The following is a 12,437-nucleotide window of genomic DNA, read 5'->3' on the forward strand; positions in this document are numbered from 1 at the left end:
AGATCTGCAGCGTTTCTGCACCCATTGACTTCCATTGAGTCAGTCAATTTTGCTTCCAAAATCGCTGCAGAATTGTCAAAGGTAATGATGTCTGATGGAGGAAGAGTGCGTGCGTGGAGCTTATAAAACCGCATGAAAATCTGCAACAGACAAACTACAAAAACACACGGATTTTCCACTGCGTTTTTCTGCCAAGATATGCAAAACCTTGCAGAAATTTCTGCAAGCAAATCCGCATCTTGTGCACATAGCCTGAAGTTTCAGGTCCCAGAAAAGGGCGCCACAAAGCATTTTTCTTCCCAAATTCTGTATTTTGACGTCACTAAAATAATAATAATAAAACAAATGATAGCAGTTTGGTTTCGCCATAATCACACCGAGACGCAGAATCGTGTTTCTGGACATTTTTACCACACAACGAAAATTTTGCCTTGCTGATATTTTTTTCTCGATGTTTTAGTACATTACATGGTAAATTGCGTCATTCAGGACTATGACTGTCCTGGCATAAAACCGCCTCCTATGGAGGGAAAGGACCGCAGGGTCAGCCATAGTGTACACGGCTCCTCACACTCAGGCGCTGAGGTAATGCCGCTGTACACACAGGAGCGCGCTCTGACGCCCTCCATCCGACACCCTCCCTGTCAGGGGCACGGCCTGCTCTCCCGACACCCACATCCGACGCCCTCCATCCGACACCCTCCCTGTCAGGGGCACGGCCTGCTCTCCCGCCTGTCACTCGCCTCCTGTGATACTTGTTTATGTCAGGAAACCCGTTCGTGTCACCAGCCATTTTGTGCTGACAGTTACCGCGCCACACAACTAATGAGTACCGATACTATATTAAAGAAAAAGCGCTAACGGCGGCCCACGATAGGTCATTAACCCCTCTGATGCTGGTAGCCAAGAAGGTTAGAGAAGGAAACGCTACGCATTTATTTGCCCACAACCAAAATGGCGGCCGCAGCAGCCCTCCCGGCTCCCGTAGTGCGAATTGTGTATTGTGGGCACGGAATCCCCAGGGCTGCCCTTCGCTCCTCTGCGCGCATGCGCAACAGGAAACTCCATGATCTGGCTCTGGAACCCAGGGAAGGAAAACAGCCACTAAGAAGAGAGAGGCAGGGGTAGCTGGGAAATCTAGGAGCAAGCACAGGCCTGAGCCAGCCAGCTGCATTACCTGCCCCCTACCTTCTAAGCGACCGGACCCGCAGGGGGCAAACAGGTTCTGTGGGCACCGCACGGCTTTCCTATGCAGCCAGACACGGAGACCCCGGTGCCAGCCTAGAGGAGCCGTGGAAGGAGGGGCTGCTGCTGCCAGGACATCACAACAGCCAGCAAACACAACAATAACAAGCATGAGAGGGAAGCCATAAAGGGTTTATTGCTCTTTGTTGTGCCCCTTATTTGCCCCCTGCTGCAGAGGCCTGGCAGGAAGGGGCAGCCTGTCACCACCGTCATCTGCTGGAGGTGAGTGCCCGTGTGTGGTGGCCAGCATGGCAGCTGCAGCCTGTGTCACCTCCATGACAAGGCATGTCACCTGTGCAGGTGTGGGGGCAGGGAGAGGAGCTGCCATGTCCTGTGCTGACAGTGCCATGTGTGCCCTCCCGGAGCTGTCCGCAGTGTATATATATATTACCTGGGAGCACGTACCTTGTCGCTCCGCCGCCGTCACCTCTCATACTAGTCAGTGGCATATTGATCATAACAGAAAAATCAATCACCTGACAGTGGTCTGGGCATTGCTGTGACAGCTGCCCGGCGATGCCCACTGTCAGGGATTTTGTGACAATTTTTTATGCTTGTTTTGCTCCCGCGTTGCAGAAGCTACATTGCGCTTGATTTCCAGTCTGACTGGGCATTATTTCTTTGGTTCCATGGTTGTGGTGACATGCTGATGGTGGCACATGTGCAGCGTTACAGCAGATTTATCATCCTGTCACTTATGTGCTGTAATGCTACTGTACGGCTGGTCTCACCCTGCTGACAGTCACTGATGGCAGTGTCCGGACCGGCTGAGCGTCTTCTCACCCAAACTCATCAGCATGATGGGCAAATATGAGATCTGCGGCTGGTCCAGATATCACAGACTGAATGCTGGACGTGTCAGATCCGTCTATGGCTGCGTTCACACGTCTGCACATCTGCGTGAGCTTTACCATCTGGACACATTTCTTTCATTTTTTGGTGTCATCCTAGTTGTTTCTGTTCTTTTGTTATTTATCCATTGACTCTTAATTTATCAATGATAAACAGATAAAACTAGGATGGCGCTGAGAAATGTGAAGTATGTCTGCTAGGATGGCGCTGAGAAATGTGAAGTATGTCTGCCGTGTTTCATCCGTATCTCACAGATCCCCATAGACATTAATGGTCGAGTCTAATCCACAAAATGAATGAGGACTAAACATTCTCGGAGTCTCGTGGATCGGAGAGACAGATGCATTTTTAAAACTGATGTGTACAGATTAATGGAACTGGGTCAGTGTGCTGGCCGAGGCCAAAAAAATAGACAGCGCTAGGATGTCACACGGATGTGGCAATATAGCCTCAGACTGGACTCACATCCGTGAGCCGTGCGGCGCGGACTGGCCGTGGGTTTCCTGACCTTCACTTGTATATGCCCGTAAGGATCCTCAAGTTCACGTGGGGTGAAAAGACTACATGCCTGGTGAGCTTGACATTTCTGTCTCTGTGATGTAAAATGTGAAATCTGCAGCAGAATCCTGAAGGAAATCTCTGACTTGTAGGCTGTGTTCACATGTTGCAGCCACATTGCTTATGAAAGCTGCCCCTCTTAACATGATGACAACAGATAAAAGCATCTTCACTTGATAAGGTTGTGAAATAGGCATTCACCGCACTGTCATTTACAATGAGGCTGCCGTCATCTACAAGTTGCGCTGCTCAGCATGTTGCTGCTGTTTTCCGTTGCGATGCGTTAACGCAGGCATGGGGTTTGCAGCCGATTTTTCTTCAACTATGTACCAGGTTTTGATAAAAAATACAAAAAACATCTCACATAGTGCTGTACTGTTACTGAAATAATCTGTAACAAATAAGCAATATGTGAACATGTTAATGATTTGTGTTGGAAACTGTGGGTACTGTGATGTGTGAGGTGCAGGTGACCAGATTCCACTTAACATTGGTCATTGGTAGGGATCTGCTGCTCAACTGCACTTCTGGTCCTGCCAGGCATAATTGTTCTCAACGGTCTCCCCCATTGAAAGATTTTACTTCTTCAAGGGTTAGGCCGGTTTCACACATCTGACATTTACAGTCTGAGTACAGACGGCAATGTTAGATCCCTTGTTGTAATTACCTGTTCACAGCAGGAAATCCTATTTCAATGGAGGTTGACGTGTCAGCTCTTTCTCACCTCCCCAGTTATAAATAATCGCATATGTTCAATGTGAGGGTGATATGTCTCCTCTCCGGAGATGTCTTTTATGAGTTTTACAATTTTTCTCTATGACACCATCTTTGGAGGTCAGGTATCATTATTGCAATACTTTTTAAGCCCTGTTCATATCAATGTTTTTGCCAGGGATTGCTGTATTTTTGGCATCAAGAATAAAATAGTTTGCAGCATTATTCTTTCAGTGTAAGCTTGGTGGACCGTGTTCTAAGGAGAATTTATTGACATCTGTTGGGAAACTAATGCATCTGCAGCTATATGCACACATTGGTAGAGCCCTATGTTACAGGAAAATGCACCCCCACGTATACCTATGCTAGGCAGACTCAAGGTATGCCACTATGTATTTTTTCGCCTCAAGTGGCCCTCTGTATAGGAAAGTTGACAAAATGTAAAAGTCTAATGCCAGGATCACACATGCGAGAAGTACGGCCGAGTCTCGCATGTTAATGTCCGGCATTGCTGCCATCACTCAGGAGCGGAGCGTGCAGCTGCATGTATTTCTATATGGCCGCACGCTCCGCTCCTGATTGACGGCGGCAATGCCGGATATTAACATGCGAGACTCGGCCGTACTTCTCGCATGTGTGATCCCGGCCTAAGGCATAGTTGACATTGTCTCTTTGCCTCACATCAGTGAATGTGATGGGGGTTCCGTGTGAAGACCTAAAAGATAGGATTTGGTTATAATCGCCATCGGAGCCGTTTAGTTTATTGATAGACAGTTTGTGCTCTGTCCAACCTTCGTTTCGGCAGCGTCCACCCTTTTTGAAGCCTGGCATGAAAGTTCTGTTGACCACGCTAAAAAAAACAAAAACAGACAGGGCATGAAGTGATTCCATCTGCTTCATTAACACTGGCCCCGATGGCTGTTCTGCTTGAATCCCATTTTTCAGGATATACAGTGCCTTGCGAAAGAATTCGGCCGCCCGGAACTTTTCAACCTTTTCCCACATATCATGCTTCAAACATAAAAATACCAAATCTAAATTTTTGGTGAAGAATCAACAAGTGGAACACAATTGTGAAGTTGAACGAATTTATTGGTTATTTTAAACTTTTGTGGAAATTCAAAAATTGAAAAGTGGGGCGTGCAATATTATTCGGCCCCTTTAACTTAATACTTTGTTGTGCCACCTTTTGCTGTGATTACAGATGCACATCGAGAGACTGAAATTCTTGCGCATTCTTCCTTGGCAAACAGCTCGAGCTCAGTGAGGTTTGATGGAGATCGTTTGTCGACAGCAGTTTTCAGCTCTTTCCACAGATTCTCGATTGGATTGAGGTCTGGACTTTGACTTGGCCATTCTAACACCTGGATACATTTATTTGTGAACCATTCCATTGTAGATTTTGTTTTATGTTTGGGATCATTGTCTTGTTGGAAGACAAATCTTCGTCCCAATCCCTGGTCTTTTGCAGACTCCGACAGGTTTTCTTCAAGAATAGTCCTGTATTTGGCTCCATCCATCTTCCCATCAATTTTAACCATCTTTCCTGTCCCTGCTGAAGAAAAGCAGGCCAAAACCATGATGCTGCCACCACCATGTTTGACAGCGGGGAAGGTGTGTTCGGGGTGCTGAGCTGTGTTGCCTTTACGCCAAACATATCGTTTGGCATTGTTGCCCAAAAGTTCGATTTTGGTTTTATCTGACCAAAGCACCTTTGTCCACATTTGGGGTGTCTCCCAGGTGGCTTGTTGCAAACTTTAAACAACACTTTTTATGGACATCTTTGAGAAATTGCTTTCTTCTTGCCACTCTTCCATAAAGGCCAGATTTGTGCAGCGTACGACTGATTGTTGTCCTATGGACAGACTGTCCCACCTCAGCTGTAGATCTCTGCAGTTCATCCAGAGTGATCATGGGCCCCTTGGCTGCATCTCTGATCAATCTTCTCCTTGTTTGAGATGAAAGTTTAGAGGAACGGCCGGATCTTGGTAGATTTGCAGTGGTATGATACTCCTTCCATTTCAATATGATCGCTTGCACAGTGCTCCTTGGGATGTTTAAAGTTTTGGAAATCATTTTGTATCAAATCCGGCTTTAAACTTCTCCACAACAGTATCACGAACCTGCCTGTTGTGTTCCTTGGTCTTCATGATGCTCTCTGTGCTTCAAACCGAACCCTGAGACTATCACAGAGCAGGGGCATTTATACGGAGACTTGATTACACACAGGTGGATTATATTCATCATCATTGGGCATGTAGGACAACATTAGATCATTCAGAGATCCACAATGAACTTCTGGAGTGAGTTTGCTGCACTGAAACTAAAACGGCCAAATAATATTGCACGCCCCACTTTTCAGCTTTGGAATTTCCACAAAAATGTAAAATAACCAATAAATTTCGTTCAACTTCACAATTGTGTTCCACTTGTTGTTGATTCTTCACCAAAAATTTACATTTGGTATCTTTGTGTTTGTGTTCCAGGGAGCCGAATACTTTCGCAAGGCACTGTAAGACAGAAGAACCATCAGAGCCACTAACATAGCAAAAACGGAATATGAACATAGGCAAAAAGGACACATCTTAGGCCACCAGTAAGTGAATTCAGCACTTGGACATACCATTAGATCCACCCTGGGGTTCACATGTGTGAACGGGACTCAGGAGCTGAGCTCGCTGCCCACGAGGCAGATGCTGGCAGTCTTACACAGCCGGCATCTGCCTGTAGCTCTAATGACCGGAGGTAGCTCCAACCACTGCTGTTTAACCATCTAGATACCAATGTCAGTCACTGAAAGCGGCAAGTAAATGGCTGTGACGTGTGCTCCCCCTTGAAAGGGTTGCCATATTGGTACTCCTATGAAGCCTAGGCATAGGTCATAATTTTCACTCAATACTGTAGTATGTAAGTACCGTATATACTCGAGTATAAGTTGACCCAAGTATAAGCCGAGGCACCTAATTTTGCCACGGAAAACTTATTGACTCAAGTATAAGCCAGGTATACATTGTCCCCTCATCCCTGTCCTTGTATGCATGGCTCCCCATCCCCCGTCTTTGTATGCATGGCTCCCCATTCCCCGTTTTTGTATGCATGGCTCCCCATCCCCGTCCTTGTATGCATGGCTCCCCATCCCCGTCCTTGTATGCATGGCTCCCCATCCCCGTCCTTGTATGCGTGGCTCCCCATCCCCGTCCTTGTATGCGTGGCTCCCCATCCCCGTCCTTGTATGCGTGGCTCCCCGTCCCTGTATGCGTGGCTCCCCGTCCCTGTATGCGTGGCTCCCCGTCCCTGTATGCGTGGCTCCCCGTCCCTGTATGCGTGGCTCCCCGTCCCTGTATGCGTGGCTCCCCGTCCCTGTATGCGTGGCTCCCCGTCCCTGTATGCGTGGCTCCCCGTCCCTGTATGCGTGGCTCCCCGTCCCTGTATGCTTGGCTCCCCGTCCCTGTATGCATGGCTCCCCGTCCCTGTATGCATGGCTCCCCGTCCCTGTATGCATGGCTCCCCGTCCCTGTATGCATGGCTCCCCGTCCCTGTATGCATGGCTCCCCGTCCCTGTATGCATGGCTCCCCGTCCCTGTATGCATGGCTCCCCGTCTCTGTATGCATGGCTCCGTATCCCCATCCCTGTATGCATGGATTCTTATCCCCTATCCTTGTATGCATGGTTCCCAACAAAAAAACACATCCTAGTTACCTTCCCTGCGCGCTCTCGCTATAGCTCTTTGGCCGAGTGATCACGTGTCCCCGCTCATTAAAGGGAACCTGTCACCCCCAATATCGAGGGTGAGCTAAGCCCACCAGCATCAGGGGCTTATCTACAGCATTCTGTAATGCTGTAGATAAGCCCCTGATGTATCCTAAAAGATAAAAAAAATAGGTTAGATTATACTCACCCAGGGGCGGTCCCAGTCCGATTGGTGTCGCGGTCCGGTTCGGTGCCTCCTATCTTCATCAGATGACGTCCGCTTCTGGTCTTCACGCTGCGGCTTCGGCGCAGGCGTACTTTGTCTGCTGCCCTGTTGAGGGCAGAGCAAAGTACTGCAGTGCGCAGGCGCCGGGCCTCTCTGACCTTTCCCGGCGCCTGCGCACTGCAGTACTTTGCTCTGCCTTCAACAGGGCAGACAAAGTATGCCTGCGCCGGAGCCGCAGCGTGAAGGCGAGAAGAGGACGTCATCCTATGAATATGGGAGGCCCTGGACCGTGACGCCCACCGGATCGGACCGCCCGCCCAGGTGAGTATAATCTAACCTCTTTTTCTCATCTTTTAGGATACATCGGGGCTTATGTACAGCATTACAGAATGCTGAAGATAAGCCCCTGATGCCGGTGGGCTTAGCTCACCCTCGATTTTGGGGGTAACAGGTTCCCTTTAAAGTAATGAATATTCACTCCACATCTATGAGCGTGGAGAGGGGTGAATATACATTACCTTAGTGAGCAGGGGACACATGATCGCTTGGCCAGAAGAGCTGCTGGCGCCGAACGAGATGCAGCGAGGGCGCACAGGGAAGGTAAGTAGGATGTGTGCTGGAATCTGGTGGCTGCGGCTGTAACTGTACGCGCTATGAGTGTAATGAATATTCACTGCCAGCGCAGTGAATATTCATTTCTCCTTTGCAACGGACGCAGTTACAGCCGCAGCTGCCGGCTCCTGCCTCTTTGACCCGCTACTCATCCGCTCCCCCTCCCCCCCATCTTTCTGGGACAAGACTCGTGTATAAGCCGAGGGGGCATTTTCAGCACAAAAAAAGTGCTGAAAAACTTGGCGTATATACATATAGAACAAGCGATCACAAGTTCCGGACCTCAAGGCCTGGTTCAGATGGGCACATATATGGACCACAATGCCTTGAATGACCACAGCTACCTCGACCCAAACTTAGTCGCAAATCTACTATATAATTGTCTAAGGGTCACTTCCGTCTTTCTGTCTGTCCTTCTGTCTGTCACGGATATTCATTGGTCGCGGCCTCTGTCTGTCATGGAATCCAAGTCGCTGATTGGTCGCGGCAGCCATGACAGGCAGCTGGCGAGACCAATCAGCGACGGCCACAGTCCGATTTAGTCCCTCCCTACTCCCCTGCACTCAGCGCCCGCTCCATACTCCCCGCAGTCACCGCTCACACAGGGTTAATGCCAGCGGTAACAGACCGCGTTATGCCGCAGGTAACTCACTCCGTTACCGCCGCTATTAACCCTGTGTGACCAAGTTTTTACTATTGATGCTGCCTATGCAGCGTCAATAGTAAAAAGATCTAATGTTAAAATTAATAAAAAAAAATAAAAAATCATCATATACGCGCCTTTCCTGCTCCTCCGGTGCTAAAGATGGTATGCAACAAGGACCTTCCATGACGTGACGGTCGTGTGACGGCGACGTCATCACAGGTCCTGCGCGCCTGCGCGAGAAGGACCTGCCATGACGTCACGGTCATGTCGTCACGGTCATGTGACCGCGACATCATCACACCCTGGGACTGGAAGCTGGAGAACAGGTGACAGATACAAGGGGCCCTCAGATCGGAAGGTGAGTATGTTTATTTTTTATTTTTTAACCTGTGACATACGTGGCGGGGCAATATACTACGTAGCTGTGCAATATACTACGTGGCTCTGTGCTGTATACTACGTCACTGGGCAATATACTACGTGGCTCTGCTGTACGTCACTGGGCAATATACTACGTGGCTGGGCAATATACTACGTGGCTGGGCAATATGCTCTGTGCTGTATACTCCGTCGCTGGGCAATATACTACGTGGCGGGGTAATATACTATGTGACTGGGCAATATACCCATGATCCTCGCATCATGTTCTCATACACTTTATGCAGTATTAGCCCTCTGTGTCTGTACTGCTACATACTTAGGCAGTTAACTGGTTCATGCAGCTTTACATGAACACCTGAGCCTTACACTATGGCCGGTCCGAATAACTAAAGCAATTGTTACCATCCACCTCTCGTGTCTCCCCTTTTTCCTCATAGTTTGTAAGCTTGCGAGCAGGGCCCTCACTCCTCCTGGTATCTGTTTTGAACTGTATTTCTGTTATGCTGTAATGTCTATTGTCTGTACAAGTCCCCTCTATAATTTGTAAAGCGCTGCGGAATATGTTGGCGCTATATAAATAAAATTATTATTATTATTATTATTATACTATGTGGGCTGTACAATATACTACGTGACTGGGCAATATACTACGTGGCTGGGCAATATACTACGTAACTGGGCAATATACTAGACTGGGCTGTGCAATATACTAGATGACTGGGCAATATACTACGTGGCTCTGTGCTGTATACTACGTCGCTGTGCAATATACTACGTGGCTCTGTGCTGTATACTATGTCACTGGGCAATATACTACGTGACTCTGCTGTACGTCACTGGGCAATATACTACGTAACTGGGCAATATACTACGTGGCTGGGCAATATGCTCTGCTGTATACGCCGTCGCTGGGCAATATACTACGTGACTGGGCAATATACTACGTGGGCTGTGCAATATACTACGTGGCTGGGCAATATAGTACGTGACTGAGCAATATACTACGTGACTGGGCAATATACTACGTGACTGGGCAATATACTACTTGACTGGGCAATATACTACTTGACTGGGCAATATACTACTTGACTGGGCAATATACTACGTGACTGGGCAATATACTACGTGACTGGGAAATATACTACGTGACTGGGCAATATATAACCCTTACTTGGGGTTAGACATCTAAGGATTTGGAATAGACATGATCTCCTGGATGAGTAATGTGCGTACATCCCAATGCTCTGCCATTATCCATGTACTAACTGTTATTGCTCTGATCTTCCCGCAGTCCAGGGCCTCTGTCCTGCAGGTCTCCTTGTAGTACGGTAAGCTGGTTTGTAACCAAGACTTAACCTGAGCCCAGAAGGACCGATGAAGGAACAGTCCTGTGTTGTTAAGCACATGAAGCTTATTATTGGTCGGTACAGTCCTCATTGGGTGGTGGCTGTGACTTTCACCATATTTTGCTGGGCAGTAAGGTTTTCTAACCCTATTCTGGGGCTGTGATGTCTATAAGTATCTATTACAATAAATAACTTGCTGTGGTTCATTATTGGTATTGGAGTACAATGGGTGTATTTCACTCTCTGCTTCTGATGCTTATTTCGTTTACCACATTCATACTGAAATTGGCCATTATAGATGTATATCAGACACTACGGTGATTTTCTTTGCGGATCTCTTTAGATACCTATGGTTTTTCTGATCTTTCAGATCATTTATATATCTAGTCTGGTTTTTGACTGAGACTTTGATTCCTGGCTTCTGTACCCACCCTGGGAGAGTTGCTTTGGTATTCTTCATGGTGCTGTCCTGAGGGACGTAATGGAAAAAGGGAATTAGACTTACTGGTAATTCGGTTTCCAGGTAGTCCCTCAGGACAGCACCCATAGTTCCCTCCCTTATTATTCTCTTTTTAGGCTTGCACGGGATTAAGCTACCGGCAGATCGTTCGTCCTTTGGGTCACCATGGCTCGAAATTAAGATGAAGCCGTTAAATGGTTTATTACACACGTGTTTGTAAGGGCATGTTTAGATCATTTATTTCCATCCTTCTGTGGTACTTTGAAAAAACACTGGAGGGTGGAGGTGGGAGGGTCCTTTTAACCTCTCTATGATCCTGTCCCGCTATCATCCTGTCCCGCTATAGGTCAAGGAAGGATGTCCTCCATGGTGCTGTCCTGAGGGACTACCTGGAAACCGAATTACCGGTAGGTCTAATTCCCTTTTTCTACATTGTCCTGATAATGTGTGCCTCTTTGGGGCTTTTCGCTATCCGTGCTTTCAGTACCACAGTTGCAGATTCTTGAAACCGTTTCTGACAAAATCTCCAGTAATTTGTCTAGAACCCCTGGAGAAGCTAGTACATTATACTATGACCCATGCAGGTAGGATACTTTATTCTCTAGCCGTTAGTGAGTTTCAGGTCCTGACATGCCATGCTAATCACAATGCCCCATGATTATGAAAGTTGTGGGTCATGGATGTGTGACTGTTAAACAATGCGTGTTATAGTACATGTCAAAATTGTTTTCTTGCAATACGGGACATGTGGGTATCTTTACAAAGTGAAAACATGCATATATGCTCTGCACCTTTGATTATGGCCCCATAGATGCTCCTTATAATGCTGTGCCATATATGCTCTGCACCTTTGATTATGGCCCCATAGGTGCTCCTTATAATGCTGTGCCATATAGAATGCGGCTGCAATAAAAAAAAAAAATCACATACTCACCTCTCTTCTCAGGACGCCGGCGCTTTCAATAATTACCTGCTCCTCTGGGGCTCCGTCTCCAGCACTGACGCTCAGCAGAGGGCGCGCACTGACTACGTCACCGCACCCTCTAACCTGAGCGTCACTGCTAGAGGACGCTGGAGACGGAGCCGCACCGGAGCGAGGAGCAGGTAAATATAGCGCTGCGCTTCCCTTACCTGCTGCGGCGCGGTCCCTGGCTTCTCCAGCGCTGCAGCTTCTTCCTGTAATTGAGCGGTCACATGGCACCGATCATTTACAGCAATGAATATGCGGCTCCTCCCCTATGGGGGTGGAGCCGCCTATTCATTTCTGTAATGAGCGGTGCCATGTGACCACTCAGTACAGGAAGAATCTGCAGCGCCGGAGAAGCCAGGGACTGCAAGCACCGCGCCGCAGCAGGTAAGTATGACTACACAGCCCCCGCTCCCCCTCCCCTGCCGACACCCGGGTATATGACTCGAGTATAAGCCGAGAGGGGGACTTTCAGCCCAAAAAAATGGGCTGAAAATCTCGGCTTATACTCGAGTATATACGGTACTTATTTACCCCACTGTATATTTTACAGGTCCATTTTATACTGACTCCGACTCCACAGCCCTGCTCTTTGCTCCACCTCACACCTTCCTGAAATCTGTCATGTCTGTGTAAGGGTTCATTCATACATCAATCCAAGCACGGAACACATCACAATACAGGTAGACTGACTGGAGCATGACGGCTGGAACGTGAGGCTGTCACTTTCAGGTCAGCA

At 48.0% G+C, this 12,437-nt stretch overlaps 1 protein-coding gene across 1 annotated transcript in view; it reads left to right on the forward strand.

Annotated features, from left to right (window-relative positions):
• The first annotated feature begins 1,128 nt into the window (after nt 1-1,128).
• MBD6 (methyl-CpG binding domain protein 6) overlaps nt 1,129-12,437 on the forward strand; it is a 71,409-nt gene continuing 60,100 nt past the window's right edge. The window contains exon 1 of the mRNA XM_069758563.1: nt 1,129-1,467. The gene's annotated coding sequence lies outside the window, so the exon portion shown is untranslated. The remainder of the gene's footprint in view (nt 1,468-12,437) is intronic.

The sequence above is a fragment of the Ranitomeya imitator genome, chromosome 3, assembly GCF_032444005.1.
Source record: "Ranitomeya imitator isolate aRanImi1 chromosome 3, aRanImi1.pri, whole genome shotgun sequence".
NCBI classification, from domain to species: Eukaryota; Metazoa; Chordata; class Amphibia; order Anura; family Dendrobatidae; genus Ranitomeya; species Ranitomeya imitator.